This window comes from Oryctolagus cuniculus, chromosome 6 (assembly GCF_964237555.1).
Source record: "Oryctolagus cuniculus chromosome 6, mOryCun1.1, whole genome shotgun sequence".
NCBI lineage: Eukaryota > Metazoa > Chordata > Mammalia > Lagomorpha > Leporidae > Oryctolagus > Oryctolagus cuniculus.
Window position 1 is genome coordinate 77,862,950 of NC_091437.1, and position 23,918 is coordinate 77,886,867.

General features: G+C 40.7%; 1 pseudogene; it reads right to left on the bottom strand.

Moving 5' to 3' along the window:
• Positions 1 to 727: 727 nt before the first annotated feature.
• Positions 728 to 23,918, bottom strand: part of LOC103348058 (epithelial cell-transforming sequence 2 oncogene-like pseudogene) — a 60,151-nt pseudogene continuing 36,960 nt past the window's right edge.

The following is a 23,918-nucleotide window of genomic DNA, read 5'->3' on the forward strand; positions in this document are numbered from 1 at the left end:
TGAATTTGCTGCTCTGATTATTTAAACAATTTAAAATTCAGGCTGTAGTTTTTTCTTCTAATAATAGAGAGTCAAAGGAAGAGGAAATGAACAACACTGACTGGAGCTGCATGAAAAACTTCTAATTCCAAAACAATTTTACCTGACTAAAGCTGATATGGGCCTATACAGAAATAGAGATTGTCAGGAAGTGGATTGAATTAATTCACTCTGGGGTGTTTCACTAGAAATACAGTGTCTGGTAGCAACGAGCAGGCAATCAAGCTTTGCTTTGAATCAGCCAGGCCTGGACTGAATCCCTGCTCTCAAACTTCCCAACACTCACAAGTTTCAGAAAGTCTCTGAGTCTCATTTTCCTACCTAAAACATAAAGAGCAATATTTACCTTTGTGCAAATCAAATGATATAAAATATGCAGTGTTGGTCATATATTTGTTCAATAAAAGTCATTGTTATTGCTGTAGGTATGGTTATTCTGAGGCTAAATTTACCTGGGTTGTTTAATATATCCTCTCAACTAGGTTATAGAACTAGTTTGAAAATACTTCTTAATTCCTCCTGACTTGTGACTTTGCATGCCTATGCATCCCATCCATACATGCTCTATAGTCTCGTTGCATTTGGTCAGCCAGCCCTTCTGCTTTTGCAACAACTAAATTAAAGGCTGCTGACACCTGGGTGCAGAACAGTAGACTGAGGCACTTTTGTTAAAATTCTCTGGGTTATGTTATCTGCATATAGTTTTAGTCTTATCATGTCTCCTCAGGAAAGTACAGAAGGCTGGGGTCACTTCTCTGCACTTAATAGTTTTCAGATTGATGAGGTAATTGATGAAGAAGTCGGCATATGTGTTCAACTGGCTTCCAAACATCAGGAATATTTCCCCACACAGTGAGCTGGGCCCTACTCCTGCAATCTGAGTCCAGGTTATCTAGAAACTGCCTGTTGAGAGGTAAAACCTGCAGGATGTCAGAGAAAATGATCTACACATTTGCAGCACTCAGGATTGCTCTGTTCGACAACAATGCTGCTTTCAGTAGCACTATGTAAACGTCTCTCACAATCTGCAGCATCTGCGTATATTTCCTCTCATTCTGTATGAACTCCCTGCAACTCTGGTTCTCTTCTCCTGAGTCCATCTGAGGCTTTCTCTCCAGCTTAAGCAGCACCTCGAGATTTAGGTCATTTGTGCTGAGACAGGGTGTTGTGTCCTGGGCATTGTCTTCTGTAACTTATCTACCTTTCATCAATAAATCGCATGTTCTTCTTGGGTCACATTTTGTCAGAATGACATTTGCTTCAGAATTCTTGCTCTTATTATTATATTTATTTAGCAGAAACCAGGACAAAAATTCCAGAGGGTTGTCAGAATCTTCTTTTGACAATTCCATCAATCCCTCTGCCAGAGCTCTTGCAACTTCTTGGTTATTCAGAATGGTGGTCATACTCACAGCATCAAACATAAACTGCCCTATCATCCTACCACTGATGCTCTTCCTCAGCTCCCTGAAGAGAGGACATAACCATTTCCTCACTGCTGTCAAGGTGTCTTCCAGGAAGTTCACAAAGTGGGACTACATGTGCAGCTTGGCTTCCCTGAAATAGATAGAGGACATCCTTCCCCACGGAGGTCCCAGCTAGTCACTAAGAATGCTTTGGTTAGAGCCAGTTGCAATCCCTGTGGAGGTGGTAAAGAACATACCAGTTAGCTGAGACAGCTGACCAAGAACTTCATTTCTTGCCTCTGATGCTCCAAATGGCACAAACAAGTCTATATGCCCCCCTTCTTCTTCAGCAGCCACATAGCTTCCTAATTTCTCCTACAAGTCTCTCACTTCAGGCTTCACCAGATTTTTAATGCCAATTTTATAGCCTTGGAGCAAATTGATTTGCCTGCTATCTCCATCATCATATATGTCTACACTCTGCACCCTCTGCTCTGCCAGAGCTTTTCCTATGAGATAAAGCAGGCTCTCCTACATTGGCATGTAGGGCAGAAACCACCCAAACTTGATGCATTTGGGCATCCATATGCAATCCTATTCAGTTAAAAACTTCCAGGACCAGCTGACTTGGTCAGCTATATAGACAACTTTTGGATTCAGAAAAAATATATACAGAGAAATGAAATGTGCTAACACTGTAGAGAAATCCACTCTGGCTACCTGTGTCCTTTCCTAAAACCAGTCTTGGACAAATCTTAATTGTGAATTTATGCATTGTGAAAAAATTGTGTGTAGGAATTCTTGACATTGCTTGCTAGTCCAGAAGTCAAGCCAATAACTTATAACAGCAACTCTTTCCTGAGAGCCGTCTATTTAATGTTTCTAAAAGGTGTCCAGGCACTGAAACTTGTGTAGAAGTTCTCCATTTCCCAGCTGATGTCTTAGCAAATTATTTTTATTCACTTCTAGAAGCCACAGGTTTGTTTCAACAGATGTATGATTAAGATCACCAAGAAATAGCCAACATATTAATGTCCATTCGCTTTTTCTCTGTGTGATTTGTGTCTCATGCTCACAAAGAATGAGAAGCCCAGACAAGAAAGGGTGTATGAATCAGAAGTGACTTATTTAAAAAAATAAAAGTGAAGGAGCCAAAAAAAGCTCAATAGTACCAAGAGGACCCCTTAAGAAAGCAAAAGAGAAAGAGAAAAACTTCCAGGAGCACTGAGAGGGGCCTGCAAGAGGGAACCATTTTGAAGGCTGATGGGTTTTATAAGCTGGAAAGGTGGATGTTCTCTTTCATATACGTTTAAAAAATATCCCATAGAAGGCATACTCACTTAATTGAGAAACCTAGGCTAAAGTCTCAATCTTTCTTTATGATCATTTACTTCATTCTTAGTAAATCTGTTTTTAAAGATTTATTTATTTATTTGAAAGTCAGAGTTACACACAGAAAGAGAGGCAGAGAGGCAGAGAGAGAGAGAGAGAGAGAGGTCTTCCATCCTCTGGTTCACTTCCCAGATGGCCACACTGGCCAGAGCTGTGCTGATCTGAAGCTAGGAGCCAGGAGCTTCTTCTGGGTCTCCCACATGGGTGCAGGGGCCCAAGGACTTGGGATTGGAACCAGCACCCATATGGCATACCGGCACTGCAGACAGAAGCTTTACCGCTACACTACAGCACCAGCCCCTTACTTCATTCTTTTATAGTTAACTATGAACTTGGCCTCCTCGCTTACTATCTGCAGGCCCTCAAAGTTTTAAAATTCTCTACTTCTAGACACCTCATAAATGAAATAGAAGCAATGATGATGAGAACTGAGTAAAGCTGTCAAAAGGAATCATGTATAAAAGATAGATTTTCATTTATTCCAACATAGTGACCAGCCAATAAATGTCAACTGGTTTCCATGGTGTTGAACGTAGTTCTATGGGGCCTGCACTGTGGTTAAGCCACTGCCTGCAGTGCTAGCACCCCATATGGGCACAGGTTCAAGTCCTGGCTGCTCCATTTCCAATCTCACGTCCTGCAAATGCATCTAGGAAAGAAGCAGAAATTGGTCCAAGTCCTTGTGCCACTGCACCCACTTGGGAAACCTCACTGAAGCTTCTGGCCTCTGGCTTTGGTCTGGCTCAACCCTAGCTATTGCAGCCATTTGAGGACTGACCCAATGGATGGAAGATTTCTCTCCCTTTGACTCTCCCTCTCTTTCTGTAACTTTGCCCTTCACATAAATAAATAAAAACCTTTTTAAAAATGAAAATAGATCTAACTCTCTGAGATAAAATAATAAAGAAATAGACAGGAGTTCAGAGAGGAAGCTGCTAGAGCTTTGCAAATTTGAAACATAGATATCAAAAACAGTAAGACCAGCTGGATCCTCTGCAGGACTTCAGTCATTGTCACATTCTCACTTTCCCGTTACTCACACACAGTTCTATTGGTTGGTGCTGACGTAGGTCTCAATTTCTAATCTATTCAAGGAAGTGGTTGAACTGAGTACTTCAAAAATATGCTTTTAGTTATTACATTAGATTCTGGGATTTTTTTAACATTTATGTAACATTGAAATGAGAAGTATAAATCTCCTCTTTTGTCATCATCCCCTTCTAACATCTAACTCTGATTTCAGAACCTTGTTCTTGCCAAAGCATTGTTTCTTACTCACACCACATATCCCTATCTTCTCCATCTTTTATGTAGAATTAAAATCGTGCTCTGTCTTACATCAAAATCTTGCTGAATAAAAGCCTGAACCCTGGCCATGGAGAGAGAGAGGAAAAGGTTAGTGAGCTGGTACAGACAGAAGTCAGTTCTAGTGTTCTATTGCACTGTTGGGTGACTGTGTTTCAAAAAAAAGCTAGAGGTGGCTGGCGCCATGGCTCACTAGGCTAATCCTCTGCCTACAGTGCCGGCACCCCGGGTTCTAGTCCCGGTTGGGGCGCTGGATTCTGTCTGGTTGCTCCTCTTCCAGGCCAGCTCTCTGCTGTGGCCCAGGAGTGCAGCAGAGGATGGCCCAAGTGCTTGGGCCCTGATCCCGCATGGGAGACCAGGAGGAAGCACCTGGCTCCTGGATTCAGATCTGTGTGGCGGGCCAGCCACAGTGTGCTGGCCATAGTAGCCACTTGAGGGGTGAACCAAAGGAAAGGAAGACCTTTCTCTCTGTATCTCTCTCTCTCTCACTGTCTAAATCTGTCAAAAAAAAAAAAAAAGCTAGAGGAAAGGACTTTGAATTTTTCACCACAAGTAAATGATAAGTGCTTGAGGAATTATCTATGCTTACCCTGATTTGGAAATCATATGTGTACATGTGTATCAAAATATCAAATAGTACCCTTTAACTATGGACAATTTCATTCATCATTTAAAAACAAAAGCCTGTGCCTCATCTGCCCCTATGCAAATATAGGCCACATTGAGATCAGATTAATCTCTAAATATTCCTTTATCATATCATCTCCATACACATTGCTGTCTATAATCTCTCTTTTTATAAAAAAAATTTATTTATTTATATGAAAGGCAGAGTAACAGAGGGAGAGAGAGAGACAGAGAGAAATTTTCCATTCTCTGATTCACTCCTCAAATGGCTGCAATAACCAGGGTTGTACTAGGCTGATCTCAGTCTCCTATGATGGTGGCAGGGGCCCAGTTACTTGGGCCATCATCTGCTGCTTTCCCACAAGGATTAGCAGGTAGCCAGAACACTAACCCATTCTCTGATGGGCGATGCTGGTGTCACAAGCCGTAGCTTAACTCTCTAACCATAATACTATCCTCTGTATTCTTTTTTTTAATAACAAATATAATGTCATTTCCTTGTTTTTGAAGTTTCTCATAAAATTACCCTATACTACATATTCAATCTTATTCACTAATATTTCATTTTTTTTTTGACAGGCAGAGTGGACAGTGAGAGAGAGAGACAGAGAGAAGGGTCTTCCTTTGCTGTTGGTTCACCCTCCAATGGCCGGCGCTGCTGGCGCACTGCGGCCGGCGCACCACACTGATCTGATGGCAGGAGCCAGGTACTTATCCTGGTCTCCCATGGGGTGCAGGGCCCAAGCACTTAGGCCATCCTCCACTGCACTCCCTGGCCACAGCAGAGAGCTGGCCTGGAAGAGGGGCAACTGGGACAGAATCCGGCACCCCGACCGGGACTAGAACCTGGTGTGCCGGCGCCAAAAGGCGGAGGATTAGCCTAGTGAGCCGCAGCGCTGGCTCAATATTTCATTTTTTTCATTAAGTTTTTACCAAACACTGCATATGCGTGAGTCTTGGGATTCAGTGATGGGAAATTTAAGTGCATTCTTTTCACCTAGGAAGATGACAACTTATAGAAAAAGCAAGTGTGTAAAGGAAGCAAGAGTCGGGTGTTTGGCATATTGTTTGAGATGCTGTTTGGAACATCTTCATTCCATATGACAGGTAGTACCTGGATTTGAATACCAGTTCCACTTCTCATCCCAGCTTCTTGCTAATGTACACTCTGGGAGGCGGCTGCTGGTGGCTCAAGTAGCAGGATGAGAAGACTCAGATTGAGTTCTTAGCTTCCAAACATCTGGGGGAAGGAACCACTATAGAGGAGATATCTGTTTGTTTTTCTGCCTGTCTCATTGTTTTTCAAATAAACAAAATAAAATAATAAATTAATTTTTAAAAAAATAATTACACTGAAGCGGATCACTGTTATATCAGTAACACGAGAAAGAATCACCAGATCAGGTAACTTAGCTGAGTTGGGGAAAGATCAATGAAGCTGAAATCTGCTTTCAACTGATGCTGTAAGGAAAGTATTTGTTGCTGCTGTAAGAGTGGAGCCAGACTGTTTCAGCAGAGGAACAGCCTGTGAGAAGGCCCCAAGAGAAAAGGGCTTTCAGTGAGCTGGGCATCCATCCAAACAACCGGACTACAGTAGAAGGACATGGAGTCGGACGAAGTCAGGAGCATAATCATACTAGACTATTTGGGCAATATTTTTACTAGTCTGGGATAGTACAAACATTCTTCAAAAACATTTATCAATCTGCTAATGTCTGTCCAATGTCCCACATTAGAATACCTGTGTTCCATCCCTAGCCTGACTCCAGATTTCTGCTACTGTGGATCCTGAAAGGAAACAGGTAATGGTCACTGCCACCTGTGTTGGAGATCTGGATTGAGTTCCCAGCTCCCAACATTGAGGGCATCTGAGGAGAGAACCAGCGGATATGATATTCTCTCTCTCTCTCTATTTTATACATATATATATGTATATATAAAATATATATGTATGTACACACATATACATACTTACACATATATACATACATACATATGCATATACACATACACACACTCTTCCGCTCTTCGTGGAAAGTACATAATCTGAAAATTATGCATGGATTTCAAAAATTTTTGCACCAAAACAAACTTATCTTTTATTCCATTTTCCTTGAACTTTTTGAAGTACTCTCACTTTTTGTTCATCTATCAATACTACAGTGTTTTCCTACTTCCATACCATGGGGCTTTCACACATTTAACAAATGCAAAGGCAAAAAACTCCAAATGTTTGGTTATATGTGACAAGGCTTTTTAGACATTTTTAAATGTTAATTTAAACCCAATTTTATTGCCTTTTCTCCATTTTCATAGTGTCTCACTTCATTCCTGACAAGTGAGATGATTTTCTATATTTGCTTGAGATAGAAACTTCAGCTTACAATTTCATGGCAATGCTGTTTCTTGAAATTGCGAAGTTCAAGAAGATAGTAACAGGGATTTTCTCTCAGTCTTTTCCCTTTAATTAACTTGCTTGACACCAGAATTTTCCCAAATATTTAATACAGGTTCTCTTCTTCTACAAGTAAGTAGGCAGATTGTGTGTGAATGGCATTTGTTTGCAAACTGCCTGCAGAACCCATATGTGCAAATGATTCCTTACCCAAACTGAATCCCCTACACAGTTTTAAACTTAAAGTTCCTAGCATGGGAAGATAAAACTGTTCATAAAACCAGTGGGGAAGTTTTCATGACTTTTGGCTACAGAAGGATCCACTCCGGTTCCCAGGGGTGATTTTGTCAAACATAAACAAAGCTGCACATCAGTTACAGCTATAGGAACAGATTTTATTCTGTAAGACAGACAACAGGGAAAAGAGCTGTGTTCCATTCCAATTTTCAATTTGCACAGAGGCGACAGGTTGAATGAGGCTTGGTAGAGTCAGAACTGAAAGATTACAAAGGGCTGGTTATGGTAAGTATGGTTAGGCCAGCTGGCATTGTCAAGTTTGGGTTCTGTCCTCCTGCAAACTAGGAGGCCCAGGTCCTGCTCTTCCTGATGATTCTATTTCCAAGCAATGGCTTTCATGTCCTTGAGAAACATTTCTGAGGTGTAGGCGACACATACAAGCATACTTCAAAATATTCACTGGAAAATGGAATTGAAGGATACATTTATTTTCATGCAAAAAAATATTGAAACTCTTGCACAGTTTTACATAATGTACATTTTCCATGAACTTTTTGAAGTCTTTAAAAGTTACAAGCTCTTTTTAGTAAGTGCTCCAAGAAAGGATGATTGGGGGCCTATGTCAAGTGTTAGCTGTAATGAACAGTACATTATTTTAACAGCTGTGAGCTTTCCAAGGCAGGAATTCAAAAGGTACTGGGTGGTGCTAAAGAATGGAGCACCTGCTGTTGGAAGCCCTACTAAGGCTGTTAGAACCTCTCCCTGGGATATGCCTTTCCTTGCTGAGGGTTCTGCTATTCTAAGTTTCACCCAGAGAAACTCAATCCTTGGCTTCCATATATGCACAAAACAGCTTTTTACAGTTCTGAGCTCCTTACTTCTGACTTCAAGGGCACTGGTTATCCTGATATCATAAACAACGTTGAAGTAAGCAACATGGTCATTTCCTAGCATCTTTTTATTCGAATATTTTTAAAAATTTATTTACTTATTTGAATGTCAGAGCAAGATAGATAGAAAGATATATTATATATAATATAAATATATATAAAATATAAATGTAATATATGTATATATTCATTCCATCTGCTGGTTTGCTCTGCAAATGGTTGCAACAGCTAGGCCTGGTCCAGGCTGATGCCAGGAGCTAGATACCCCATCTGGGTCTCTCACATGGTGGCATTGTCCCAAGTACTTGGACCATCTTCCATTGGTTTCCTAGGAATATTATTAGGGAGCTGAATTGGAAGTGAAGCAGCTGGGACTCAAACCAGTGCTCCAATAGAAGATGCCAGAATTGCAGGCAGCAGCTTAACCTACTGTTCCACACTTGATTATTTTTATGATGTGCTTCTAAGCTCTCTGATTAGGACCTAGGGAGTCTGAGAAAAAACAGAATAAAGGAGTGTATTTGCTCAACAAATTTCTACCTGATTCAGTTACTTTTAATTTCTGTGTATAGTGATCAAAGTATTGACTTAAAACACAAGGGGTATCTTGTTTTATAATTTTTTCAATTTCATAAAAATTTAAATGCATTCACTATTGTCTCATTATACTCTTTTAAACTATCTTTTGAAATAATTCTTTTGTCTTATAATTTATTTTCACCCAGGACAGATTTGTAAACACTCTTTGATTAGTTTTGTAGAAAATCAATAACCTCTAAAATTACGGAAGCCCTTTGCCTATCCCTCAAAATTATTTATTATCCAATTAAAAGATTCCAAAACAACCGCAAATGGCTCCTGAATTTTAAAAGTAGGTTGATGATGATAATAGCTCCCCATGAGACAAGCTGTCAAAAGAATGACTGCCACTTACAATAAATGCTTCCCCATGGGCATTTCAAATCACCAGACTGAGACACTCTATTTCAGACTGTGACTATTCCAAAGTGCAATGTTTTGGAAAAGTGCGAATTTCATTTTTAGACAGCCAGAAGGTCCACATCACTTTCATAAGAGCCATGTTTCAGGGCACTGTTAATGATCTTTAAAAGCCCATTTGCAATCACAGAAGGCAACGAATGACATTCATCTTGTAAATTAACAAGATGCTTTTACTGTTGGTACATGCTTAAGTATGCTTCTGAGAAAGAGAGAGAAAGACAGAGGGAGTCAGAGACAGAGACAGAGAGAGGGAGATAAAAAGAAGGAGAAGAGGGAGAAGAGGAAGAGAAAGTGGAGGGTGAGGAGCAGGAGAAGGAGGGAGGAGAGGAGGGTAACAGAAAAGGAAATGAGTGAAAATAGAAGTCCATCCCTCTTTTCTATTCTGCACGTATCTATCTGTTCAGATCCATTCCCCTCACCCCCACCTTTCCACATAATCCTGTAACCCTGGCATAACCTAGTTCTCTTTCTCTTGCTTTTGGTTGAGTCAGCCAATGTGAATGGATAGATTGGATGAGGCTAGGTGATATTAGCATCTTCATTCCCGACCTGTCACTCTGTTTGGATATAAATGAACTGAGCTCTTGGTAGTGACCATGGCATCTGTTGGGTGGTCCTCTCCAATTGCTTCACAATTTGTTTTTCTACTTATACCTGGGATCTCATGGGGAGTTCCTAAGGCAGGTCAACAGAAGAGTAAAGAATACAGCCTATTGTTGACAATGCTACAATGTAGGCTGACCCCCAGACAGAGGAGGGTATCCATCCTTCCACAGCATCCTCTAAAGTGACTGTGGAAAACAACTATGAGAGAGAATTGTCCCAATGGGCAGAATCTTAGGTAGTTGGTCTCTCCAGACAGAAGAGATGCTATGAGGTATGGATATGCAATGGTTCGAGGACAGTGGTTAATGGGTTATCCAGTTGAGCATGGACCTGAGAAGAACAAGATTGGAAAATACTGGAAAGGATATCTGGCAGGAGCTTAGCGGTTAAGCCCTTTTGTAATGGTACAGAATGTGAGGATAGTTATGCAGTACCATCCAGCAGCAGGCATGCACTATGATGTAGCCTCAAGACTCAGTCAGCCTTTTCCTGCCATGCTTGTGTTTGTTTTCTGGGTCCACACACAAAATCTTGAGAGTAAGGATGGAATGAATTCATCAGTCAACAACTCAGTGACTACTACAACTACTGAGCACCAACTTGGAGTAGCAGAGGCAAATACTGAACCCTCAATATAATGCCAAGACCCTGAAGAACCAGCTGATTGCCTAGCTGCATGTGGTTACATGCTTTTCAGAGTTGAATTTGCCCTCCTTGTGTATGGCACTGGAGATAGTCCCTGACTTGCAATGATTTTTGATTTTCTGACTTCATGATGGTGTGAAAGTGTTACAACATTCAGCAGAAAATTGTTCTTCAAATCTTTAAATTTGGATCTTCTCCTGGGTTAGTGATATGCAGTATGACACTGTCTTGTGTTACTGGGCAGGGGCAGCAAATACAGATCCCAGGCAGCCATGAGATCAGGAGGGGGAACAACAGACTCTCTACAGTGAACTTGTGTTGCTGAACAAGGCATTTTTGACCTGTGAAACCTGTGATACTTTCAGTTTACAATGGTTTATCAGAAGATAACCCCATTGGTAAGTTAAGAAGCTTCTATATCTGTGAACTAACAGAAGGCCTTCTTCATCAACAGGATATCCCTCACACTCAAAATTTTCTCGGATTTTTTTCTCTAATTTGTTGTAGTAGTTTTTGCAAAGAAAATGTGCAATGAACTCATGATTAATTAACATATCTTTTTTTTTTTTTTTGACAGGCAGAGTGGACAGTGAGAGAGAGAGACAGAGAGAAAGGTTTTCCTTTGCTGTTGGTTCACCCTCCAATGGCCACCACGGCTGGCGCACCGCGCTGACCCAAAGGCAGGAGCCAGGTGCTTCTCCTGGTCTCCCATGGGGTGCAGGGCCCAAGCACTTGGGCCACCCTCCACTGCACTCCCGGGTCACAGCAGAGAGCTGGCCTGGAAGAGGGGCAACCGGGACAGAATCCGGGGCCCCGACCGGGACTAGAATCTGATGTGCCGGCGCCGCTAGGCGGAGGATTAGCCTACTGAGCCGTGGCGCCAGCTAATTAACATATCTGACCCACTATTTCCATCAGTCAAAAGTAGCTACCCAGGATGGTGAACTATTTAGGAAAAGGCTCAGTTATTTTATCATCCAAGAATTTATACTATGTGAGTTTGAGACACTGCTTCTAGATTCAGTGTGTGCCTTAAGCCAGAGGCTGATGCATGGTTTTATTCCCTTTTATAGCAAGGATATTCTAGTCAAAAGTCAAGGGAAAAAGGAAATGAGAGTGGCTTCTATTGCTATTAAGATGGCACATCAAAAAGCTAGTGGAAAACTGAAGTGAAAGATGTTTATTTTGTTGGAAAAAATTTGAAATTCATACATAGTTTTTTCACAATATGCATTTTCCATTAACTGTTTTCAGAGTTCTTATATGCATGGATTTCAATTTTCACATTATAAAAACATCTTTTTTTTTGACAGCCAGAGTTAGACAGTGAGAGAGGGAGAGACAGAAAGGTCTTCTCTGTCGGTTCACCCCCAAATGGCCGCTACAGCCAGCGTGCTGCGCCACTCTGAAGCCAGGAGCCAGGTGCTTCCTCCTGTTCTCCCATGTGGGTGCAAGGCCCAAGGACTTGGGCCATCCTCCACTGCACTCCCGGGCCACAGCAGAGAGCTGGACTGGAAGAGGAGCAATCAAGACAGAATCCGATGCCCCAACTTGGACTAGAACCCAGAGTGCCAGCGCCACAGTCGGAGGATTAGCCAATTGAGCCATGGTGCTGGCCAAAAACATCTTTTAATTATATTTCCCCATGAGCTTTTTTTAAAAAATATTTTATTATTTATTTATTTATTTTTTGTATTTTGAAAGGCAGAGCTACAAACAGAGAGGGAGAAACAGAGATAGATTTTCCATCGACTAGTTCACTCCCAAAATGGCTACAAGAGTCAGGTCTGGGCTAGGCTCAATCAAAAAGCCAGGAACACCATCCAGGTCTCCCACTTGATTGGCAGGGGCCCAAGTACTTGGGGAATTGTCCACTGGTTTCGCAGATGCATTATAAGGAACCCATATCAGATGTGGAGTAGTTGGCACTCTGGTATTGTATGCCATCATTACCAGTGATGGCCTAACCTGCTGTGTCATGCAGGCCCCAACAAAATTTTTTAATTCCTCTCATACACGTAGTAACCCATATACAAAATTTTGCTTTCCTTCCTTACTACTTTGGAGAAAATAGATTTGGTGGTTCAATTGGTCAACAGAGGAATTCTTTCCCCAGAGAACACAATCCTGGTCTCATCAAATTGGAAGATTTGACAACATCCTAATCATTTGAAGCACTTCATACCACATCACCAAAGTCTAAGACATTTCCTTGGCTGGACTATTGACCCGAGTTACAGAGGGAAAATTGATTTGTTGATAGAAAACAGTAAAGGGCTAACTATGGAAAATGCAAGATTCTCAAGGATGACAATCTCAGGATCTTGGTCAGTCCCTGATTAAATAATTATATTCAATGAAAACTTTGGTAATTGCTGTGATTGGATAAGGTTTGAGTGTGCCCCCCAAAGATGCATGCTATTGGAGGTTCCATCCTCTGAGTGACACTGTAAAAAGCTGTGGAATCTTTCAAAAGTGCTCTTAGCCTAATGCAAGGTAATTAGATTGACTCTTCCCCAGTCTCCACAAATGATCTCTCCCTCTCTCACATTCTCCTACCATTTCAATGCTATCTACCATGAGGTCCTCGCCATAGCTGAGCCAATGTGGTGCCATGGTCTTGAAACTCCAGAACTATGAGCTGAATAAACCCCTTTTCTTTGTAAAATATCCAGTTGTGGGCATTTACTTATAGCATTGGAAAATGGATGAAGATAGGAACCTAACAAACACATTAACCCCAAAAATCTTGAATAAAGATTTCAGTCACTTCACTAACTAAAGAATCTTCAGCTGACAATATACCTGAGGTGCTATAAGAGTTATGGGAAGGCAGAATGTGTCATGGAAAAATATCTATTAGGGTGATGAATGGCTAACTGCAAAATCAGGGACAGGAGTAGTAAATCCTATGTTGATCAATTACTTTATCCCTTCCTTGCCTTACTTAATAATTGTCATTGGTGGTTGCTAACATTGTAGGTTTTGGAAGGGACTATGTTTGGATTGACATCACCCCATGATAGCACATCAGATACCACAGAGATTCAGGTGACTTCTGCATTGGAGACACAACATCAGCATCCATGCAAAGACGTCCTGATATCCTGAACAGAAGACAAGAGCAGGGTGTAGGGGAAAAGGAACTGCCCTGGACCTTCTTTGCTTGGCCCTCCTGTGTAATAGGTGCAGTTCTTCATCCTTCTCCACCTTTAGGCTCAGAGTGATATCACTAAGGACCCTTGCCTTACAGCTTCCAGTTGAGTTTTGACAATGGGAGTCACCAGGAGTTGAGAGGTCAGTATAGAGAAATGTTAAGGTGTTCAATTCCCTGGTCCCAACCTGATGGCCCTGTGGCTTGGCAGTGGCTAAATTCCCTACTGAAGGCCAGAGCTGTTCTCATCAGGACCAGAGTGGCAGCTGCAGCCTGTCCCCACCCACTGCCTGCCCTTCCCACAAAGAAGAGTCCTGAAGGGTTCCCGCCTCAAGCCTGCCCCAACATTGCAGGTAGTCCCTGTAATCATTTGTGTGTGTCTGTTACTTCAGCTAATAAATACACATTTCCATAGATTCCCTTTTGTAGGAAGGCAAAGATTCAAGAGGAAAATAAATTCATTTTAAAGTTCTCCAAGTAGACTTTTTTCAACTCAAGAGTGAAAAAATTATTCCTAAGAACTAGACCCATAAGGAGAGAATTGTCTGTGAATATCCCTCCAAAATCTCAAACACCTCTTTATAAGATGTTACCAGTTTCCCATCTACAAAATCTCCATATTTGGCCCTTCTTCATGTGTCATGAAGTCATATTATGCAATTAATCAGTAGTCAAGTAGTCACATACGCAAGTAAGCATAGATACAAAAAGTAATGCAATTATTCCATCTACAGGAGTGTCGCTCAACAGTGAGGCATCTGGAGTTGCTCAAAGTTAATCACATGAGGGGACAGCATTGTGGTGCAGCAGGGTGAGCTGCTGCTTGTGATGCTGCCATCCCATTTTGAAGTGCCAGTTTCAAGTTTCAGCTACTCCTCTTCTAATCCAGCTTCATGCTACTGTGTATGGTAAGATAGTGGAAGATGATTTAAGGGCTTGGGCCCCTGCCACTCATGTGGGAGATCGGGATGTCTTCAGCCTGGGCCAGCCCTGTCTGTTGTAGCCGTGTGGGAAATGAACTAACAGAAAGGAATCTCTCGTTCTGTCTGTCTCTCACCCTCTCTCTACGTTACCTTGCCTTTCAAATAAATAAATAGATGCATGAATAAATAAATATTTTTTTGACAGGCAGAAGGGACAGTGAGAGAGAGAGACAGAGAGAAAGGTCTTCCTTTTGCCGTTGGTTCACCCTCCAATGGCCGCCGTGGCCGGCGCACTGCGGCCGGCGCACCACGCTGATCCGAAGCCAGGAGCCAGGTACTTATCTTGGTCTCCCATGGGGTGCAGGGTCCAAGCACTTGGGCCATCCTCCACTGCACTCCCTGGCCACAGCAGAGAGCTGGCCCAGAAGAGGGGCAACCGGGACAGAATCTGACGCCCCGACCGGGACTAGAACCTGGTGTGCCAATGCCGCAAAGTGGAGGATTAACCTATTGAGCCACGGTGCCGGCCAAATAAATAAATCTTTTAAAAAGACTATCTTGGGAGATTTCAATCAATTTTCAGAAATGTTTGCTGTGACATAAACCATCGTTGCAGTAAGTTTGTAAGGATGTAAAGTAGCAATATAAATATGATATTTTAGAATGCAAAATTTACTTCTCAATTTTGTACAGATGTGACTTATAGTAGCTTATGAATAATTAAAATTATCATAGAACTTCATTGCCTAATATTATGTCATGACAAATGGCATTTTTCCTACTATATATTCTATTGTAAATAGCAATATTGGAGACATTTAGTTTTAAATAGATTACTATTAATTCTCAAAGAAACAAAGCAGTCATCAATCCTTGTTATTACACTATCTACAAAACATGGAATGAATTGATTTGATTAAATTATCTAGGAAATTAAGGCTATTTATACAACAATACAATCCACTTTGATTGCAAAATATTCTTTGTTGAAATTAAATTACTGCTTTCTTTTTTAAAAAAAATTTAAATCTGTATAAGGTGAACAAATTTCATGTATGTCATACATACAGATTTAGGAGCATAGTGATACTTTCCACCCAACTACTAGTGACTCCAACCTGTCCACACTCTCACAATCCCTTCTCCTTCCTGTGTTATCCTTTCTTTTAATATTTATGATAAGCATGATTAATTTGACATTAAGTAAAGAATTAAAAAGAAAAATTCCTGTTCCTTAACTGTACACCAAGGGCTGTAAACAAAGAGATTATGGGATATGTACAACATGGAATACTACACAGCAAAAAAAAAAAAAATGAAATCCTATCATTTGCAACAAATGGACGCAATTGGAAAACATTATACCTAGTGAAATAAGCCAGTACCCTCAAAACAGTTACCATATGTTCTCCCTGATCTGTGCTAACCAATAGAGTACCTAAAAGGTAATCTATAGAAGTGAAATTGACACTTTGAGTTACAAAGACTTTGAACAGCCCTTGTCTTGACTGTTGAGGAACAGGTTTTTGTTTTGTTTTTGTTTTTGTTTTTTTTTATACTGTTTGTTGAACTCTCTACTTAGTATAGGGTTAATCTTATGTGTATTAAGTTAATTGAAAATAGATCCAAGCAAAAAAAATATGAGTGAGAATAGGAGAAGTAAGAAGGGTGGGTGTATAGGTGGGAGGGATGGTAGTGTGAGAAGAATTATTATGTTCCTAAATTTGTATTTATGAAATACATGACGTCAGTATACATTAAATAAAAGGTTTCTGGGAAAATAATTGATTATAAAAATGTCTACTTCTCTACTGTTCTTTACATTGTTTGGACTCTTAGTTACCATAGATCAGGGAAAACACATTTATTTGTCTTTTACGGACTGGCTTATTTTGCTAAGTATAATGGTTTCCAGTTGTAAAAAACACTTTGTTGCAAAAAACAGCGTTTCATTTTTTTTTATGACTGAATAGTATTCCATAGTGCATATATATCACATTTTCTTTATCCAGTCATCGATTTATGGGCATCTGGGTTGATTCCATATCTTAGCTATTGGGAATTGAGCTGTAATAAGCATGGGCGTACATATAACTCTTTCATATACTGATTTCATTTTGTTGGGTTGATTTGCTGGAGTAGGTCAGCTTGGTCATATTGTATATCTGTGATCAGGTTTCTGTGGAATCTCCATTATACCTTCCACAATGGCTGTACTAGTTTGCATTCCCACCATCAGTGTATTTGGAATCATTTTTACTATATCCTTGCCAAGGTCTGCTGTTTGTTGATTTCTGTATGACAGCCATTCTAACTGGGTTGAGGGGAAACCTAATTGTGGTTTTTTTTCTGCCTTTTTTTAAACTTTTATTTAATGAATATAAATTTCCAAAGTACAGCTTATGGATTACAATGGCTTTCCCCCCATAACGTCCCTCCCACCCGCAACCCTCCCTGATGATTAGTAATCCTGAGCATTTTTTCAAGTTTTTGTTGGTCATTTGAATTTCATCTTGTGAAAAATGCCTGTTTGGGTCCTTTGCTAATTTCTTATGTGATTTTTTGTTTTGTTGTTGTTGTGGAGTTTCTTGAGCTCTTTACAGATTCTAGATATTTACCTTTTGTCAATTGCCTAGTTTGCAAATATTTTCCCCCATTCTGTCTCTTGTTTTTCACTTTGTTAAGTGTCTCCTTTGCAGTGCATAAATTTCTTACCTTGATGAAATCCCATTTGTCTATCTTTGTTTTTATCACTGGTCCTTTTCGTTTTTTTTTTTTTTCCCCGAGAAGTCTTTGCCTTTGTGAATGTCTTACAGAGTTTCTCCAGAGTTCTTCTCTAGCGATTTCATAGTATCAGATCATAGATCTAGATCCTTGATCCATTTTAGTTGATTGTTCTATAAGATAAGGGTCTTGTTCCACACTTCTGTACATGGAGAACCAATTTTCCCAGCACCATTTGTTGAAGAGATTGTCCTTTCTTGAGGGACTGATTTTAGCCCCTTTATCAAAGAATAGTTGGTTGTAGATGTGTGGAGTGATTTCTGGACTCTCTATTCTGTTCCATTGGGCTCCATGTATATTTTCATGCCAGTAACAACTTGTTTTGTAACTACACTGCATTATATGTATTGATCTGGTATTGTGATGCCTCTGGCTTTGTTTTTGTTGCATAAATTGCTTTAGTTATTCAGGGTCTCTTGTGTTTCCATATGAATATTAGCCGTGTTTTTCTAGATATGAGAAGAATGTTGGTATTTTGTTTGGGATTGCACTGAATCTGTTAATCGATTACAGTAGTATGGACATTTTGATTATATTAATTCTTCCAATCCACAAATGTAGAAGATATTTTCCATTTTTCATGTTTTCTTCTATTTCTTTCTTTAATGTTTTATAGTTTTCATTATAGAGATCATTCACTTCCTAGGTTTAATTAATTTCAAGATATTTAAATCTTTTGTAGCTATTGTGAATGGGACAGATCTTATAAGTTTTTTTCTCAGCCATAGCATGGTCTGTGTATACAAAGTCTATTGATTTTTGTATGTTGATTTTACATGCTGAAACTTTACTAAACTCTCTAATGAATTCCAACAGTCTCTTAGTGGATACTTTTGGTTCTCCTATCTATATAATCATGTCATCTGCAAATAGAGATAATTTGACTTCTTCCTTTCCAATTTGTATCCTTTTGAGTTATTTTTCTTGCCAAATGACTCTAGCTAAAACTTCCAGAAGTATATTGAAAACCAATGGTGGCCGACGCCGCGGCTCACTAGGCTAATCCTCCGCCTTGCAGCACCGGCACACCGGGTTCTAGTCCCGGTCGGGGCGCAGGATTCTGTCCCGGTTGCCCCTCTTCCAGGCCAGCTCTCTGCTGTGGCCAGGGAGTGCAGTGGAGGATGGCCCAAGTGCTTGGGCCCTGTACCCCATAGGAGACCAGGGTAAGTACCAGGCTCCTGCCATCGGATCAGCACAGTGCGCTGGCCACAGAACGCCAGCCCCGGCGGCCATTGGAGGGTGAACCAACGGCAAAGAAAGACCTTTCTCTCTGTCTCTCTCTCTCACTGTCCACTCTGCCTGTCAAAAAAAAAAAAAAAAAAAGAGAGAAAAAAAAGAAAAGAAAACCAATGGTGAAAGTAGTCATCCTTATCTGTTTCCAGGTCTTAGTAGAAATGTTTCCAATTTTCCTCATTCAGTAACATGATAGCTGTGTGTTTGTCATTTATTTCCTTGATTGTGTTGAAGGATGTTACCTCTATAGCCTTTTTGCTTAAGGTTTTTATCATGAAAGGATTTGTTTATCAAACGCTTTCACTGCATCTATTGAAATAATCGTATAGTTTTTGTTCTTCAAAATTTGTTAATGTGATGTATCACATTGATTGATTTGCTTATGTTGAAACATCCATGAAATGGATGCAACAAGATGGAGGAATTTGGAAAACATCATGCTGAATGAATTAAGCCAGTCCCAAAGGGACAAATATCTTCTCTGGTCATGTCCATTAGGAGTCCTATGCACTTCTTGTACTTTGATGTACAGGAAGATTTCCCTCCAAATTAAGGAAGATTTCTGTTATTATTTCACTGTATAGGCTTTTTAATCCATTCTCTCTTTTCACTTCAGGAACTTCTTCTTTTTAACTTTTATTTAATAAATGTAAATTTCCAAAGTACAGCTTTTTAATTACAGTGGCTTTTCCCCTCCACAGCTTCCCTCCCACCCGCAACCCTCCCCTCTCCTGCTCCCTCTCCCCTTCCATTCACATCAAGATTCATTTTCAGTTCTCTTTATATACAGAAGATCAGTTTAGCATATATTAAGTAAAGATTTCAACAGTTTGCACCCACACAGAAACACAAAGTGTAAAGTACTGTTTGAGTACTACTTATAGCATTAATTCACATTGTACAAGGACAGAGGTCCTATATGGGGAATAAGTGCACAGTGACTCCTGTTGTTGACTTAACAAATTGACACTCTTGTTTATGGCATCAGTAATCACCCTAGGCTCTTGTCATGAGTTGCCAAGGCTATGGAAGCCTTTTGAGTTCACCAACTCTGATCATATTTAGACAAGGTCGTAGTTAAAGTGGAAGTTCTCTCCTCCCTTCAGAGAAAGGTGCCTCCTTCTTTGATAGCCCATTCTTTCCACTGGGATCTCACTCACAGAAATCTTTCATTTAGACCTTCAGGAATTTCTAAGACCTGTGCATTTGGTCATTTGATAGTATCCCATAAATCTTAAACACTGTTTTCAATTTTTATTTTTCTTTTTTGGGGGGCTGTTCTGAGACATTTCTAAAGATCTGTCTTCTAGCTGGGATATTCTCAATTCTCCCTCATTAATTCTGTTATTAAGGCTTTCCACTATATTTTTGACATACTAAACTTTTCAATTTTTGTATTTCATCTTGATTTCTCTTCAAAATCTCTATCTCATGAGAAAATTTTTCATCCATGTTATTTATGAATTTCTCTAACTCATGAATTTGCTTCTCATTGATTCTGAATAATCCTATGATCATTCTTTTAAATTCCATTTCCTCACATTTTATCAATCTCCTTCACATTCTAATGGTGAAACGCTGTTGTGGTGCTTTGTGGTAGTCATGTTGTCTTCCTTATTCTTGATTATTCTATTTGTCCATTTATTTTTAGACATTTGTGGAAACATATTTGGTTTTATCCACTGATGGGTTTATCTTTGAACTACATGTCTATGGCTTAGTAGAGTGTCTGCTCCTTCAGTGAATACTCAGTGGTGTGTGCTAAGTGGAGTCAGGGAGCTCTGGTCAGTGCTCAAGGGTGGGACAAGAATCCAGGGTGACACCCAAGTTGGGTGGGGTATATCTACTCTATTGTCAGCAGCAGGTGATCAATGCCTGGCATTTACCCACAGTGGCTATAACCCTCACCCATGCTGGAGCATGAACCACACACACAAAGGATCTGTGCAGTCCTCAGTATAAGCAAATAACTATGCAATGATCCACTCCAGGCAGTCAGGGAGCTCTGAGCTTCTGATGCTAAAAACAATGATTACCGAGAGACCCAATTACACTCCATTGCCTTCTATGGAGTCACAGAACTCCCACAGTCACAGTACACAAAGTTCCTGAAGTCATGAGGTATATAGGCTTCCCTCTCTGCCTGTCAAGACTTCCCCTTCCGCAGAGAAAGCATATTCTTTTTTTATAAAAATATTTTATTTATTTATTTGAAAGGTAGAGTTACAGACAGTGAGAGAGAGAGAGGTCTTCCATCTGCTGGTTCACTCCTCAAATGGCTGCAACTGCCGGATCTACGCCGATCTGAAGCCAGGAGCCAGGAGCTTCTTCCTGGTCTCTCAAGCAGGTACAGGGGTACAAGGACTTGGGCCATATTCTACTGCTTTCCCAGGCCACAGCAGAGAGCTGGATTGGAAGAGGAGCAGTCGGAACTAGAACCAGCGGCCATATGGGATGCCGGTGCAGCAGGCAGAGGATTAACCTACTGCACCATGGCGCTGGCCCCAGAGCATATTCTTTTCCAGAGCTAGCTGCCTGTGTGTGCTCCACTTTGGCTGTTAGAGCCTGTGATAGGTTGAGAGGATGAGGGTACCTCACAGAAATAAGTGAGTTCCTTGCCCCCTGTCAACCCTCCCAGCCAGTCTCATAATCAGTGGGAAATGAGGATTTTTCCCCCTGGTAAAATTTCCTGGTCCCGTGCAAGCACCACTGTAGTCTCTATTGGTGTCAAGATAGTGCCTTCTCATTTCTGGTTGCCAGACATCCTAGTCAGAGGGTGGAGAGAAGAACTGTGCTTTTCCTTTGCTGGATTAGTTGGGTATTCTGCCCCTTGCTAGGGCTCCAAGATGAACTCAAAAGTCAGTTTGGTCTGTAAGGATCTCCCTCATGCAATATCACCAGTGGTTCTTGTTGCCACAGTTTGTCTTCACCTTGCCCTCGGAAGGTGATATCTCCTCCAGCCCCTGGCTGCAGGAGTTGTCTGCGGTTTGCCTTGTCACTGCTGCATGCCTGCTGCTTCCATGCTGCTCCACGATGTCTCTTTCTTTCTATAGAATTACCCCTACAAACTTCTTTCCAACTTTCCCCTGGGAATATATTTTCTACACTTTTCTTCTGTCTTCCTTTTTCAAAATCAACACATGTTTCCCCTATTCAGCCATCTTGGAATCATCTAAATTTGCTGTATTCATCAAATTGTTCTACTCATTTTTAATCACCAAAGCTACTCTATATTTTTCTCTAAGACAAAATCAAATCACCCTTGTGATGAAAATCTCACTTTTCCCCCTCCCCTAGCTCCTCTCAGCCCACAGTTTTTTCACTCTTCATGGTATTTCATGTCCCACCTTTTCCAACATTGCCAATACTTGGTAGGGGTCTTTGCGTGTTCAAGGTCCTTCTTATTGCCTTTCTCATCTGCCAGTTAGGATCACTTATTTGGTTACAGAGCTTACCAAAGAGTAACAAGTTATCCAGAAGCAGAAAGCTTCTTATGATGTACATGTAGGTTCCAATATGTACTCACACATAGAGAATACCACCATATAATCCAGCTATCCCACTCCTTTGAATATATTCAAAAGCAAAATCAACATATGAAGGTGTCGCTCCCCCTCTTCGTGGGGGAGCAACACTGAACCCTGCGCTGTTCTTTCGTCTGCTCGGCCCTCCCCGGGTTTGCTGCTGGTTCTTCCCGGGTTGGCTACTATCCCTTCCACCTCCGTGGAAGGGCAGTTCCCCCTGGCCGCATTCCCCACTTCCGCAGGGGAGCGGCACACCGCCGGCCGGCTCTCTCGGGGGCTGCACGGGTGTTCCTTCAGCTAGATGTTCCCCATAGATGTTCCTGGTGCATGCCGTCTCTCTCCTCCCTTATAGTCCTCTTCTGCCAATCCCAACTCGGCTGCCCACACGCCGAGTACGCTGCTCTCCTCCAATCAGGAGTAGTCCTACAGTTTATTGGTTGAACTGGAGGCAGCTGGGTAGAAGCTGTTTTCTCCTCTCCCAGCGCCATATTGTAGGAGAGCAGATGCATAGAATAAGTCTTAATTCCAGTAACTTAGTCTAGTCCGAGCTGCTCCCCACAGAGGAGAGCAGATGCATAGAATAAGTCCTAATTCGAGTAACTTAGTCTAGTCCGGATTGCTCCCCACAGAAGGAAATGCCTGAACTCCAATTTTTACAGCAGCTCAATTCACAGTAGTGAAATGTAGAATCAGCCTAGATGTCAATCAACTGATTACCAGATAAATAATTGTGTGATATATATATATGTATATATGTGTATATATATGTGATATATATATATATATGATATATTATTCAGGCACAAATAGAATGAAATCCTGGTATTTGCAATAAAAATGAATGGAGCTGGAGATCATTATGCTAAGTGAAATAAACCACATTCAGAAAGACAAACTTTTTTTTCTTATTTCAGGAAATTAATATGGACAGAGTACAGAAACTGTATAGATGTTATATCATTCAGCATTTAGTTGTAAATATTGTTTCACTGAATTTTCTCCTGTACATGGCACTATGCCATTATTTCCCCATTTTCAAAAATGAAATAAATGCTCAATAAACATTTATGTTAATTTTTGGATAAATAAATGGTGTCATTTACAGCTTTTCACTTCATTTTGTACTTGTGAACATGCACAAGACCAAGTCCTGCTGGGCCACTCCACTGCTTATGCAGAGTGTCTCTTTAATTGAACACTGACCTTTGACATGTAGGAATAAACCTGAGCTCACAATGAATGGCTTTGAAATTTAGTGCTGGCATAGTTTCTAGCCTAATGTGTTCTATGACTCAATTTCCTTATTTGTGTCACAAGAACTGAGATGATTTTCCAACCACAGAGGACTTTATTGAGACTAAAATTATATAACAGATAAATGACTGCCAAAAAATATCATTAATCAGAGTTGATTTCGGACCTCTCCTCAAAGGGAACCATACCCCAGGCTATTGTGCTCCTATAGCTACAACTATAAAGGATGAATTTTATATCCAGAAACTATTCTCCAAATAACTGCTCTGGTCTTCATTGATAACTTTCTTCCAAAGGCTATCCACTGATTACATGCACTGATTGCAATACTTTAAGATCAGCCTGGTTTTGGTCTATAACAGAATGATTGGCAGGTAATCAAGAGCTTGGAGATTCATGGAGTCTGTGGGGAGCAACTGGGAGCAACTCGGACTAGACTAAGTTACTGGAATTAAGACTTATTCTATGCATCTGCTCTCCCACAATATGGCGCTGGGAGAGG